The 13,964-nt window shown below is 30.9% G+C and overlaps 1 protein-coding gene across 3 annotated transcripts in view; it reads left to right on the forward strand.

Moving 5' to 3' along the window:
* Positions 1-13,964, forward strand: part of Cdk4 (Cyclin-dependent kinase 4) — a 74,695-nt gene that overhangs the window by 7,773 nt on the left and 52,958 nt on the right. For 2 of the 3 annotated variants that reach the window (XR_013881904.1, XM_080169752.1), the window contains exon 2: positions 7,801-7,847. The exons of the other annotated variant lie outside the window; for it this stretch is intronic. The gene's annotated coding sequence lies outside the window, so the exon portion shown is untranslated. The remainder of the gene's footprint in view (positions 1-7,800; positions 7,848-13,964) is intronic. 3 annotated transcript variants of the gene reach the window in all.

The raw sequence follows: 13,964 nt of genomic DNA on the forward strand, positions 1-13,964 counted from the left end.
GATAATAATCTTTGCTTGAAATGTAACGTAAAAGCAGACACTGATCATTCAATTATGGAATGCTACTTCCCTAGTTATTTTACGCATTGTCTCGCATTATTTCTTGATAATTACTACAATGATGGTAAACCAGATTTTATTTTTTTGAAAGAAAACTTTTATCTGTTCAATATACATTTTCCTGTATATCAAAATGATGAATATATTCAAATTAGTATTTTAACACTTATAGCAAAAGACAGATCATTAAAAATAAGCAAGGATGAACAAATATTGAAATTCAGCGATTTTAATTGTTTTGCTCAGACAATGTTTATTGCTCAATTTGCTTCTAAAATTCTCAATAACACTGGAATTAATAGTAACTTAATTGATAAATTTATTGATTATTTGATGCTCAGTAAAAATAATGTCCACTTATTTCGCATTAGTTAGATATTATAATTTACAATATTGTATTATCATAACATGATAATTATACCAAATATTAAATGTGTTTAATTTGTTTCATTGAAATAAATTTTAAAACAAAAAAAAAAAAAAAAAAAAAAAAAAAAAAAAAAAACAGACTTAAGACATCAAGACAAAGGTCTTGCAATCAATAAAATGATTGTCTGTAATGCTTTGCTTAGAGATTGCGCCTGTAGACCTGTTCGTACTTTGATACTGATATATTTTGTATCTCCTCCTCCCTCATAAACTGCCCTCCCCATCACATCACAACAATTTTGTCCTTTTACATTCTTCAGGAGTTATTAAGCGAAAGTAGGGGGTAGGTGGACGTTTATACAATTTAGCTCTATTATAATAAACAAGGATGGCACTATCCATAAGTAGCATCGCATAAAAATACAAAAAAAATCTGGAAACCAGTTGTTAAAGACAAAAGCGGTTAAATATGCTCCATAATCATGGAAATATGGACATAAAATTTTAGCCGTCTATCTTTAATAGGAGCTAAGAAAATCACGTTTACCCCTAAACGTTTCTGACATACAGATGGATATTTCGAATTACAGAGTATCTTCGCTACTATTAATCAACAGATTTCTGTAGTATATACTTAATAACTTGTAAAAACTTTCAAGCACTATTTTGATTAATTTAAATAGTTTAACTTATTTAAGTTTTGTGTTATTGTGATAACACCCGATAACATTATTGAGAAGAAATTGACGGGGAGAATAACTGAAGGTGCTAATCATCAAGTGACTACCCCCCCCCCCCAAAAAAAAAGTACTATAGTTAATCCTTTCGCTCTGTGACAGCATATTTACAACCGTATATACTTATGGAAAGTGTACTGTAACACTCATTATTTAAAGTATATTATAAGAACCATCTTTTATATGTTTGAATAGGAACTTAGAAAGTGGAGTGTTATTACTTCCGCACATGTAGCACAATATTAAATCAATATTACCGCATACTGTTACAACAGCACAAACTGCCTCTCCCTCTTTGCTTCATTTCCTCATTAAAAAACCTGCTTATATATTTTTATCCTTTGGTCTTTTTGTAAATAGAAAAAAATAACTTTATTAAATTCTTTAATTTTGAGCAGCGAGAATTCTGTTTATTCTAACTGCATTTTATTTTAAGTTTAGTTTGTTATTGCTGCGCTACTTATGTTATCAAATTGCCCTGTTGTGTTAATAATAATTATGTTTTTAATCAAAGTTTTTTCTTAATATTTAAAACATTTGGATTATGTCGGAACGACGAAATTCGGTATTTCTTATACCCGCGACCTTGGCTTAGCTTAGTTATCTATGGTTGTTGGACCTGACGTGTTAGTGTCATGGACATGCTTTTCTAAGGTAGTTTTAAGGCATATTTTTTAGCAGGTTTTTAAAAAGGGCACAATTTAAGTTTAGCCTCATTAGCTTCAGCTTGATATAGGATAACTAAGGCCCCTTAATGTAAATATGTGCACAGCTGGAGTAAACGCATGTAAAATCTTACACTGTTCAGAGCAGCCTATAAAGTGGTGAAAAACGACCAACGTCCTCATGTTCGACTTAATTCCAAATCAGTTTTTAAACAAGGATGACAACATCCATAAAAGCACTGTTATAGTGTTAGAACTGAATTATCAGAATATCAATGCATCAGTACAAACAATATTGTTAGTAAATTTGTTGCAAAACTGCATAAATAGATGATACTGTTTAAGGACATACTTACATTTTTGGGACTTGTTTATAGAGATGCTTTGCTTATAACATTGTACCTTGTTGTAATAGGAATCAGTATTCAAAAAATCAGAATAATCGGATAATTTTAACATACAAAAATTTGTTGTCAAAAAAGATAAAAATCGACATGTTTCAAATGGACTTACGGACATTCTGGTATTGATTATAGAGTTGCTACGCTTTCTAAATTGTACTTAACTACTACAGGAATTATCATGCATAGTTTGGAATCGATAAGACAATTCTAACCTGTTTAAATTAACGAAAAGAGCTAACTCTCTGTGACGGACGGACGGACCGACCCTAATTATAGAAAAGCTTCGCGTTTAAAAATCTAAACAAGAATCATTAAAATAATATATTGAGGGCTATTAGAAATATTGGAAAATATTTAGGATGCTCAATAATTATAATAAACTCATACATACATATAATGTTTAGATATCCTATTTTCTAGCAGGGAGGGAGAGGACATTATGCTGTTTAATACTCTAGTCCCCAAAGTTTTATATTAACGTTTTCTTATTTGTTGGCGTAACAACTTTGGGGACCATAATTTTTTATTGGTTGGTTCATTCAGTTGAGTATGCAAATGTTTCAACCACTATTTTTTTGATGAACAGAAGGGTTTTTTGATTTCCATGTAAGCATGGTATACATTTTAAGGGAATATCATTTACTGGCCAATGTCCTATCCCTTTGCTTTTGATTTTTATCTTTAGTTTATCATACAGAAATACAGATACAGAATATGTTTATTGAAAACTGATAAACATTTTATTTTGTCTTAAAAACTTTTCGTTTCTTGAAAATAAATTATTAAAACAAACAAAAACAAGTGGTTTTTTTCATACAAAAAAAATAAACTAAATTATGAACTGCAGCGTTTTATAATTGTATATAATAAAAAAAACCCGGAATACATACATCTACATATTTTTTACTTGTAGAAAAGCTGTTTGCTATTTATGAAGAGAATAATTTGCTGTAATTCAGATATACCTACTATATACAGATTTTATCTTTAAGAAAACGAATTCTCATTAAGTTAAATTTTATATATTAGAGTATCCAAACATATTTGGTTTTTATCAGAGATATAAAGGGATAAGACAATGGACGATACATTGAACTGCATAGTTATACCCAATGATGTTAACAAAATCATCCATTCTGTGGATGAAAATCAATGGCTAAAGCGTTTGGATCCTAACTTAATGAATCAACCAATCAATCTTTAATGAAAGTACCCAATGCTTTTGAAACTTTTTGATGTTTTTTGTAAACTTTGGTTAGTGGTGTAATTAACAGTTTTATGTCCCACACCACTCTGGTTTTATTATTTTTCTGTTTTCTGCTTTCAAATAAGCCTTTTAATATATATTTGTTCATTAAGGTCCATCAAACGTAAAGTTCTATAGTATCTAGATCTCTAATTTTCACGTAAGATTCGTATTGATCCTGAGTTTATTCAAGGCTATTTTTTAGTAATATTAAATAGTATTTGTACATCTAATAAAACATGTCAATCTTTTATCGATCGGCTAAAATGGAACCATTTTGGTATGAATAATGTAGAAAATGACATTTACTAAAATTCTTTAATAATAGGGCACTTCAAATTGAAAGTAGGTTTCTTTATAAAAAAATATAAAAAGAAATATTTCGCCCCTCAACTTTCAAATACTAGGCAATACATCAATAAATATTGGATTTTTTTAGCGTAGCTACTCTTTTATTTCAAATGTACGCCCGCCACCAATTTTTTAAATCTTGGCATAAGTTAAGATAGGCTGATTATTTTTGTGTATGAAGATTCTAATCTGTAACCCACTTAGTCTGTCTGACTATTCAAGATAGAACGCTATATTTTTTTTGCTGATCAATTTGTATCTACTCTAGAAATTGCCTTTTCTGTCAGTAATGCTCTATTTTCTGATTCTTTGGTTTTTCTTCTTGCTGTTAAATTAAGAAGCTTTGCTTTTAAAGGATGTTGCCATCCTTGTTTTTTTTTCATTCAATACAGAAGTATTGTCAAACAAGAAAAATTATTTCCATTTGGTCATTGTACTTACTTCATCTAACATTTAGCAGACAATTGTACGACATTTGTTTTTAAAAGCAATACGGTGTATGGTCATCAATTTTGCCTGATTAACTTTCACTATATTTCGTACGTATATGTATTGATTTCTATTAATACAAGATGAAAAACGCTACGAGAGCCTATTATTGCGTGACCGTCACAACAGGCAAGCAACTTATAGAGTAGCTTCAACTACTTTAGAAAATCTGCAAAGAAAGAAATGTTTCTTCCACTCGATTGGGTAACTTTCAATAGGTCTTTATAGGTGTTGTGTTCGTATATTTTAGCAGATTTTTTATTCATTTTAGTCATTTATCTTTAATCGTAGTGTATATTCATCTGCAACTGTTGTCATGGTTAAAAATCTTGGAAAAAATATTTTTTCTTCTTCTAGTGACTCATTTTAACACCCCTCCCCTGCAACTATCAAAATTATTATATTTAGCGTTAGTCTAAAGGGCGCTTTAAGTCGTTTTCTGATAGAGCTAAGAATAAGAATTGTCCTATGCATGATAGGGTAATAGCCCAGTTCATTATTTGACATTAATGCTATAGAAAATACCTTTTCACCATACTTTAAATCTAGTATGTTAGCAAAGAAGTATGAACTCTTTGTACATTATGATGGTTTTTAATTGTTAAAAATAGTTAGTACTCAAGAATCCCTAATCAAGTCAATAGGTCAATTTTATCATATGAAGATTAAGCAGGGCTTAAATAAGCTGAAAGTAATTTTTTTAATGAAGGCGTACGGATTTTATGGTCATACTCTGTACTGTAAGATTATTCCTCATTGTTTTAGGAATCTTTAGACTAGGTTAAAAATCGATGAAACGATAGTAACCTACCCAAATTAACATACAGGGCTATTAGTAACCGAAGGATATTCCCTAAATGTACAATAATTGTACTAAGATTTATTAACCAAAAAGTATGTTTTCAAAATAATGAACTGGCTTGCCGATTATTTAAGGGTGTTAGAAAATCAAGATTTTTATTGAAAATATTTCTTTTAAAAATTTCAAAAATGTATAAAATATTTTAGATTGACACCTCGACATTTATATAAAATGGAGGGAGGTACTGAATGATCTCTATTCAAATACAATATAAAAAGTGTTTTCGCCCCTAGCATGAGCCCTGTATTTTAAGGGATAAAGGGGAAAAATTGCATTAAACAATTTCAAGGACCAAATTTCAAACTGAAATAGCCTGGGATAGATGTGGCCTAAACGTAAAATACTATTGATTTAGCGATTAGCAAGATCTTAACAGAAAAACAAAAAAGCTTGCTTGTAAAATAAATATGACATTGGATTTGTTGATGTTTAACTTTGCGTTGCTTCATACTTTTCCGCAAATATAAAATGTTTTGTACACCTTCCTACAACCCAGCACCAAACAATAGCCTAAAACTTGCCAATGAGCACAGACACAGCTTTTGTACTTAGCTTAACCGTTCTTAATTAGTACACAAACAAATACATTGGATCAAATGTTAAATACTACTTGAAGATAATATTTAAAAAATATTAATCATAATATAAGTAAATAGTAAGGTGAGAAACATCAATTTCGCATTAACTCAATTTTTCGATTGAGCAAAACCTTATAAAAAAGTAACAGGATGTCCTATCTGTAGCCTAGAATCTCGTTAACCGCTGTACTGATCTTGTTCAGAGAAGGTTTATAACTATTTTGTGGCAGGGTACCCGCTCCCTCCAAAGAGAAATACCCCAGGAAAAAATACACTCGTTCATAAATTTTTTTTTGCAAAATTAAAATGAAAAGTGTATGGTTGACTTTCCCCGCACCCAGAAGTGCCCCTAGTGGCTGGTAAATACCAAAGTACGAATAATCACAACATTTTTTAATTGCTATTATGTCTTTTCACTTTAGGCTAATGTGAAACACTTTGCGGGCATGACACCTTGGCATAAGTTATAGCACACCATTTGTATGACAATAATAGAAATACTTATATTATCACTGAACAAACAGACATTCATTTAAATTTAAAAATCATATAAAACAACAACTTAATATTGCTTCTGAGGACGATTATGTCTTAGAATAGACTCGAGGAATGTCTTTATTTACAATGATTGACCATAGATAACTAAAATTGCTGGAAAGAAGTAGCGGTTGTCGTCCTATTTTCACAGTATTTATTCTCTTATTTCTAGCTTCTATGGGGGGCTCTAACATTGCCCCCCTCCCATATTTCCTAACCCTGCGGGGCAATAATTAACATTTACCTAATCTAAAAAATAACCTATTAAAAGCTACTGACAAAATACGACGAAACCCGCTACTTCGTTTTCTTTCACGATCAAAATTCCAATTTCTCATAACAGCATTTTCTTAATATCTCAAAAACCTCGTGATTTTATGTAAATACTATTATTTAAAAGTAGTAATACAATTATTTATTATTTGCTTAATTTGAATATTACTACTTATAAATAATAATAAGATAAGAATAGTTTTGAATTGGCACATAAATGAATAACTTCGCCTCTAACATCTTGGGTGAGTTACCTTCCATCTCACTTGTATATCCCTGCTCTCTAACTCAAAAGGAAACAAAAATAGGTTATGGAAAAAAAACACTGCGTATGAAGGGGGAATATAAAACCGATAACCTACAAGATTCAAAATTCACATATGATAAAGTTGGAGTAATTAACTTTTGGCTCCAAGAAAATGTACATATTAGATTTCAAAAGCAAAACTTTTCTACAGTTTAATTTTAATCTTATTTCTGTTGTTACAAATGATCTGAATATACGTAGTAACTTTGTAATCATTTACAAAATGCTTACGGCTATGCTTATTTTTCACCATAATTTTATAATGTAATAAACAGCTTGATTGTTAGTTTTTATTAATGTCTTATTTCTGTAGCTTTGCTTTACAGATTATTGTCATCGTTGTCTTATCATTTTTATTTGGCCTTTCCTAATATTCTTTTTAGGATTTTTATGTCATTTATGTATACATTAAATTAGTGCTTACTATTGACCCCCCCCCCCCAAAAAAAAAAATAGGGGATTTTCGGAAACACATTTGACCTTTTCCCACATAAAACTCTATCTTAATTTCCACTTTGAGTATTTATGTCTAAGGGTGTTCCAATAAATCAACGGTGTTGAACAAAATAGTAAATTCCACAATAAATATTCAACAGTGAGACAAAATCAACATATTGAAATACATTGAAATAGAAAATTAAAGAACATAAAATACGCCACCTTACGAAAAGAGCCTTTTTTACGCATGCACATAATTCATTTTACAATGTATCTTAATTGTAAAAACACTCATTTTGTGTCTAGGTACTAAATCTGTCCAAACCTCGATATAAGACAAAGAAATATATATCTAAAATCACTTATTGTAAACTATTAAAACATTTTTTGACCATTTTTTAAACAATCCGTTGCTGAGAAAATATTTTAACCTCGGCTAATGAAAGAAATAGAATTTTGTTTTTAATAATAATTGTATTTTTAGATTGTACAGTAAGGCACTAAAGGAAAACAGTCTAGCTTGATTAAAAGGTAATTATTGCATTTTCGTTTTACCTTATTTTTTTATTTCCATAATTAGTGTTCATATATTGGCGCCAACTTTCAGGTGACTGGTATAGATTCGGTATACTAGTTATGGCTACGCATAATGCTAGAAATTAACTTAATTCTTAGTTTTGTTTTGATATCATAAGTTTAAAATTGTTAAAATAATTTTGGCATCATACTAAACTTACTAAATGTGTTAAGGATATGTACTACCTATGAATAACAAGGATGGCAACATCCATAAAAGCGAAGCACTGAAACGGTAGGACAAACGGACATTAACACATGTATAGTGTCTAAACTGAATCATCAGAATATAAAAGTATAAGAGTAGAAGCAAAATTGTAAGTAAATTTGTTGAAAAACTGCTTGATACAGAATAATGTTTATGGACATACTTACGTTTTAAGGGCTTGATTATAGAGTTGCTTCGCTTATAATATTGATCTTTGTTGTCCCAGGAATCAATATACCAAAAATCAGATCAAACGGATAATTAGATCACATAAAAATTTGTTGTTAAATAAGTAGAAAAATCAACATGTTTAAAATGGACATACGGACATTCTGGTTATGATTATAGAGTTGCTACGCTTACCAAATCGTACCTAACTACAACAGGAATCATCATGCAAAGTTTGAAATCGATAGGACAATTCTAACATGCCTAAATTAACGAATAAAAGCTATCTATCTCGGACGGACGTACGGACGGACGGACCGACCCTAATTATAGAAAAGCTTCGCTTTTAAAAAAAACCTCGCTACTTTTGCACCAAATCATCCTTATACATATTGTCCCAGGCAAGGAAAAGGAAGCCTAAAATAATAGGGTTAAAACAGGATGTGTCTGATCAATGGGGGAAAAATGAATGATAATATAATATTTTAAAAAGTTATCTTAATATAAAAGGTAACAAGGAGGTCTGTTTATGTACCATAAGATCTCATAAATGGCTGGTTCTTATGCAAGTTTATTTTTATTATTTTACAAGAAGATGTACTTTTATGGCTGTTAAATTAAACATCCTTATGTACATGTTTTTCTTTATTGATACCAATTACAGCATTATATAGTTTGTCATTTTTTTTAACCGAAGAACTTTTAAACAAAAGGCTCTTATTATTGGGCAAAATCGTCATCTTGTTCTTGATTTGAGAATCGAACCGTTGAACACGTCACTCTTAACCACCCACCAAATGACTTGAAAATATTAAGTATGTGTTGAATTTAAAACTGGGACAACTATCTCCATTAGCAGCGCAACAAATTAATTCGTAGTAAGATCGATAATCTTATTCAGTATGTTTTTTCAATATTCTTTTATATTAAATTTATAATTTTTTATAGACCTTCTAAATGACTGACATGATGGACAGAAAAATGACCTTAATTATAGAGTAGCTGCGCAACCAGAAACGGTTGCTAATTTAGTAAACTTCACTAATTAAACTGACAGGAAAGCTAGTTTTGGCTGTCAAAATATTTCTTTTGTAAAAAGGATACTTTTTAAATGTCATAGCAGTACTTCAGTTGTAGGCTTTGCTTTGAAATTTTATCCATATTCGATACTGAAATAGGAATATTATATTTTAAAATATTCTAATATTCAAATATTTTTTTATGCTTAAAAGTTGTTGAATATATTCGTTCAATTCAGTAATATCTCTAAGAAGTATAAACATAATTTTACTACTTCTGGAAACTATATTTGAACCGGGCATGTTTTTGGCTATTGTTGGGCCAAGTTATGTAAAGTTCGGTCTTCTAAAACAAAACAAAAATGAAAATTGGCGGGAGATCAAAGTAAATGTAATCTATTCGAAAGTCGAGCTGTTTTAGAAATCTTAAAAAACACAAAGGCTAATTTACTATTTTTCTGTATTTAAGATTTTTCAAAATTTAAAAACTTTACAAAATCATTAAGATAAGCATATAGACCTTATTTTAGCGAAGGCTATTAATTTTTTTACCCATTGCTTTGCTTTGCATTAAGAGGTGCCGCTGATTTTGGTGGTTGAAGCGTAAAAACTAGACCGCAATAAATTAAAATTCTTGAAGCAAGAATTATTTAGAAGTTTGAATTAGGAAGGTATTGTGTATCATGGTTCTTAAACTGGCATTCTTATTGTTAATATTTAAATTATTATTAGACGTCAAAGTGTACCTTTTTGTTACAGATATCCTACAGCAAGGATAAGACTGTTCAAACACGCCCAATTTATTGTTCAATTGTGCCTGTTTATATAGAATCATCTAATTATATGTTAAATTATGGTCTAGTTTCTGCATTAAAAAATGGTAAAATTAATGGTACCTCTACTGTGCATATATTTAATCTTCACATATACACTTAACCTATCATTAAAGTACAAGGTCACCTAAAAATATTTTATTTTTAACTGCTTTTTTGGAAACCATTTCACATACAGGGTGGGGCACATAAATCCGGACTTTTTCAAATTTTTAAACAAATGAACATAAAATCGTCAATTTTAAAGATTTTATTGAATTTTAAAAATTGGGAGGCAGAATAGGTATATGACTATTAGATTATTCAAAACAATGGCCGCCAGTCTTATTCGCCACCTCTACCCGCCTCCTCAACCGCCGGCAGGCCCAGGTCAAAATGTACCTGTCCAAGCTGGCGAAGTTCTCCTTGATAGTGGCAATGAGGGAGGTCTTTGTGATATGGGCACGTCTATTGGTGCATGATTTAAAGTAGCTTTAGGCCCAAAAGTCCATTGAATAAAGATCAGGCTGCTGGGAGGCCACATTTCCTTAGGATCGTGAGTAACCCCAGGATCCAAATTAACCAAACTTTCAAGCTACCCTTAGACACGGAGGCTCTTATTTGGACCACAGTTGAGCTAGAATGACGTTCTTTACCTTTTTGGAAATGGCATGACAATTTAGCTACGGTTGTCAGCGCAATCCATAGTCTAAAATGAGTTTTAAAGTTCCATATGTGTCGCTGAAATCGAGAACCGAGAAATATTAACAATTTTTCACGATTTTTGACGTTTTTGACATCTTAAAATCTGACACGTTTCACTTTGCTGGAGTACTACGGCCAAGCCACTTCAGATAGAGAACTCTAGTCTTTTCTAGTGTCTTACTTATGTATCTAAGAGTATCTCCAGCAAGTTTTATAACCCTACCTCACCTACACATGGGCTGAGGTCAGATTTAGTGGGCCTTAGTCGTGAATCAAGATTAAACCACCAGCGCATTTAGAATCTGCCTTGTTGAACATATTAGCGGCCAGCTCGGAGTACACGTCCCCAATCGTCCAAATATTTTTTTGTGCTGAAAGGTCATTACCTAAGCTTTTTATAGTGGGGTCAAACGTCCTGATTGGTCAAGTAGTTTTGACGCTATGGCCGTTTTAAAAAAGTCCGGATTTATGTGCCCCACCCTGTATTTTTTCTTGGTCCTCTCCTTCGTACTAAAGTAGCTGGATGTGTGTGTTTAAGTGTTCAGTAAAATCTAAGAAAATCTTCGTATTTGTCCCGGTCAGGTTTTAGGCTAATTTGTAAAATTGGTGCCTGAAGTTCATCCTATAACTCATCCCTAGAGAGAGAAGGCAATTGGCTGTTTATTAAACCAGTCCTCGTATTATAAAGACGTTTTCTTATTCGTTAGCATAACAATTTTGGACTTTCGATTGGTTGATTAAGTTGAGTGTTTAAACGTTTCAACTACTAATTTTAATCTACAGAAGAAGTAATTTTGTGTAACATCTTTGGGGATAAACAACAATTACGGTCATTGTCTCATCTCTTTAGATCCCTGACTCCTTCCCCTCCAAAAAATATCTTTGTTTTGTTTAGCTGTTTTACTTTTAGCTAAAGTGTTGACACACCCTAGGTTTTTAGCTATTTTTAAGTTCATGCTGGGATAATTAGCAAGGCCCCAAATTTACTTTTTTAAGATAAGCTACAAAATTTAAACTGCTTTAGAAATTCTAACAGTTTTTGTCGATTTGTTTTATGTTCTTTTTTTAAGTGATTGTATTTAAAGACAATAGTTTTGTTTGGAAGGAATAGATAATGAAAGAAAAATATTCTTCCCCTTATTTTTTCTTGAATTTTTATCTGATTTTAGCAAGTAAACTCAAGCTCAAAGAAATATTAAATAAATCTTAACTATTTTTTTATATTACTTATACTTTTTCTGCTGTTTAGAAATTATGCTTCCTACTCTAAACCCGTGCTGTTTAGCAAAACTATTAAAAAATGTAAAGTTAATGAATCTAAAGAAATAAAAATGCTAATAAAATCCCATTAACTTGAAAGGTATTTATATACATAGATTTAGAAAAAAGACTAGCTTAAAATCAAAGGGGTGGTTCATTTATGGACTTGTCTTCAACTTGGGCTTTCACCCCCTCCAATGGAATATCTGTGCATTTGTGTTAATTGCCGCTTGCTAACCTTTAACACATTTTGTCTCAATTATGATAATGTTAAGAAAACCTATCCATGTCATTAAAGAAAAAAAAAATAAATGGCTTTTTATACCCTCTAGCAAATTCTTTTAGGAGGTTAAAATTAAATGTTGGAAGAATTAACATAAGAATTACATTTCAATTAAATTCTACAATACATTTGAAAAATAAATCTTCTAATTTAAATTGAAATAGTTTAAACTAGACCTTGAAATTAGGTAAAAATCAACGATACAGGGTGAGGGATTGCACCTTGAAGTGTAAAATTCTGTCTATGATAGCATGTAAATATTGAGCTGAAGTTTAAGAAATGGGAGAGGATAATTGCTGATAAATAATTCTTTAATATTTCTAAGCTATAGAGACAAGAGGCATTATTAAGATTGGTATATCTCATAACTTACTTAACTGATAGCCATTGAAATAAATAATGAACATTTACTGAAAATGTCCGTAAGATTTTAAAAAAGATATTAATGGAGAAAATCAGAATGAAATTCAATAACAAACAAATCAATGGCTGATACAACTTTGATGATTTCGTCTAGACATGAAAAAAACTGTTCTTTGGGTTAAATTCTCGCCAACTTTTTTTTCAATTTAAAATTAAGTTTTAAGGACAGCGATACGGTTTAAGAAAAACAATTTTAGTATTTTAGCTTATAATTACCTTGTTTTTAAGTATTATAGAAATGCAAAGCTCTAATTTTGAATAGGTCCCAAATTAAAGCCTAAATAATATTTTGGCGAGGGTCTACAAATACATTTTTACATTCAAGAAGTTATGGATTATATTTGTTGTAGCTTTATAATGCAATTTGCATTGATAATAAATGAGACGCATCTCATTTCCACGCACAGTTAAAACAGGCAGATTGATCATGCCATCCAAGAGTTGGTTGTCTGTTTGTATATAGAAAAGGAGACAATGTTTTTCTAAGTAATACTTGCCTGTTGGCATTTGTAACAGGGTGGATATGTGATTTTTCAGAAGCTAGTAAAAGTGGCTGACTAAGATCATGACGTCAAAAAAAATTAACTAATGAGAGGCCACTATAAATTTTACCATTTGTCAATTACAGTGTATACTGGTCTCTCATTGGTTATTTTTTTTGACGTCATAATCTGAGTCAGCCACTTTTACTAGTTTCATTTTTCATTTTGAATTCAGAATAATATTCCTAATCTCAATGTTTAAATAAGGGAGTGGCTTTCTAGATTTTAGAAATAGAAAACAATTAACCCATTTTCACCATCATTGGATTCTTAATTGATTTCTTTCATAGATTAAATACCTTTAAAGGTGTCCTATCATTTCCACATATTCACATCTTCGGGATTAAAACTTGCAAACACTTATTAACAAATAAATAGAATTGGGGGGGGGGGGTTACAGGGAGGAAGGGGACATTGGGCTGTTAATTACACTAGACACCAAAGTTATATAATAGACTTTTCTTATTTGTTGGCTTAACAACTTTGGGGACTTGGTTGAATTCTGATTGGTTTGTTCAATAAGTTGAATGTCAAAACGTTTTAGCCACTAATTGTAATCTGCAGAAAGGGTAATTTCGTGCAGCTTCATCGGTGATGCACATTAATTTATTGGCCATTGTCTTATCCCTTTAGATCCCTGGGTGGGTTAACA

Source organism: Acartia tonsa, chromosome 8, assembly GCF_053477335.1.
Source record: "Acartia tonsa isolate MP-2025a chromosome 8, ASM5347733v1, whole genome shotgun sequence".
In the NCBI taxonomy this organism is placed as follows: domain Eukaryota; kingdom Metazoa; phylum Arthropoda; class Copepoda; order Calanoida; family Acartiidae; genus Acartia; species Acartia tonsa.